Genomic DNA, 1,086 nt, shown 5'->3' with positions numbered 1-1,086 from the left:
GTTCAAAGACTGTTTAATAATAAGAGTAGGTTTTCAAGAATGAAGATGCTTCTATTTTCCCATACCAAGACTGAATGTTTAACTCTATACATGTCTGTTTAAACAAAGTGATAAAATGACATACATTTCCACATTCTTGAAAAATCCAAGCATATGAATAGCCAGTTTGAAATAACAACATTCTGACATGAAAAGTCCAGTTTACACTGCCAGCTTCATCATGGGATTTAAGCATATTATAACAAGCACGGGGGTATCGTGTGGAGTCCATATGGATCATTTTACACCAATACTTTATACACCGGCAGAAGTAATTAACTGATAGATGATAACGTCCTAACTCACCAAGAACTGCATTTGATGAAGATCGTTTCGACAAACCAAGATAATGTTTGAAGAAATTACTCTGAACTCTTCCTATACTTTCCCTAAAGGTAAACCCCCAAATCTCACTGCCATAACATGCAATGGGTGCGGTTTTTGTATCAAATATGGACAGAATAGCTTTCAAAGAAAGATCTGGGTCACTTTTCATGAGCTGGTAGATAGGAAAACAGGCTTTCGATGCTTGATTTGCAAGAGTTTCACAGGCCGTTGACCAACACAGTCGTGAAGAAAATATTACACCTAGATATTTATAATACGTGACAGTTTTCATTTGGATGCCATTATAATACCACTTTTCAACATTTCTAATCATAATGTTTGACTTTTCCATATTAACCACTAATCCCCATTTACTGCAAAATAATTCTAAAACATTCCAACTTCCTCTGCAAGTCAACCACAGAATCTGCAACTAACACAATGTCGTCTGCAAATAAAAGTATCTTAATAACTTCAACAAGATCATTGACAAAGATACCATGGCAATCGCCTTTTTGCAGATCAGAAGCAGGCTGATTTATAAAAAATATGAACAATAAGTGACTCAGCATGCAGCCTTGTGTCACGCCACTAGATGTAGAAAACATGTCTGTAATAGAGTTTCCAACTTTAACACAAGCACGAACATTTTCATACATGCTTACAAAGACTTTGTAAAGTTTTCCATGAATTCCATGTTGGAGTAGCTGATATAGCAAT

This window comes from Haliotis asinina, chromosome 8 (genome assembly GCF_037392515.1).
Source record: "Haliotis asinina isolate JCU_RB_2024 chromosome 8, JCU_Hal_asi_v2, whole genome shotgun sequence".
Taxonomy (NCBI): Eukaryota; Metazoa; Mollusca; class Gastropoda; order Lepetellida; family Haliotidae; genus Haliotis; species Haliotis asinina.
This window is presented reverse-complemented; position numbering follows the sequence as displayed.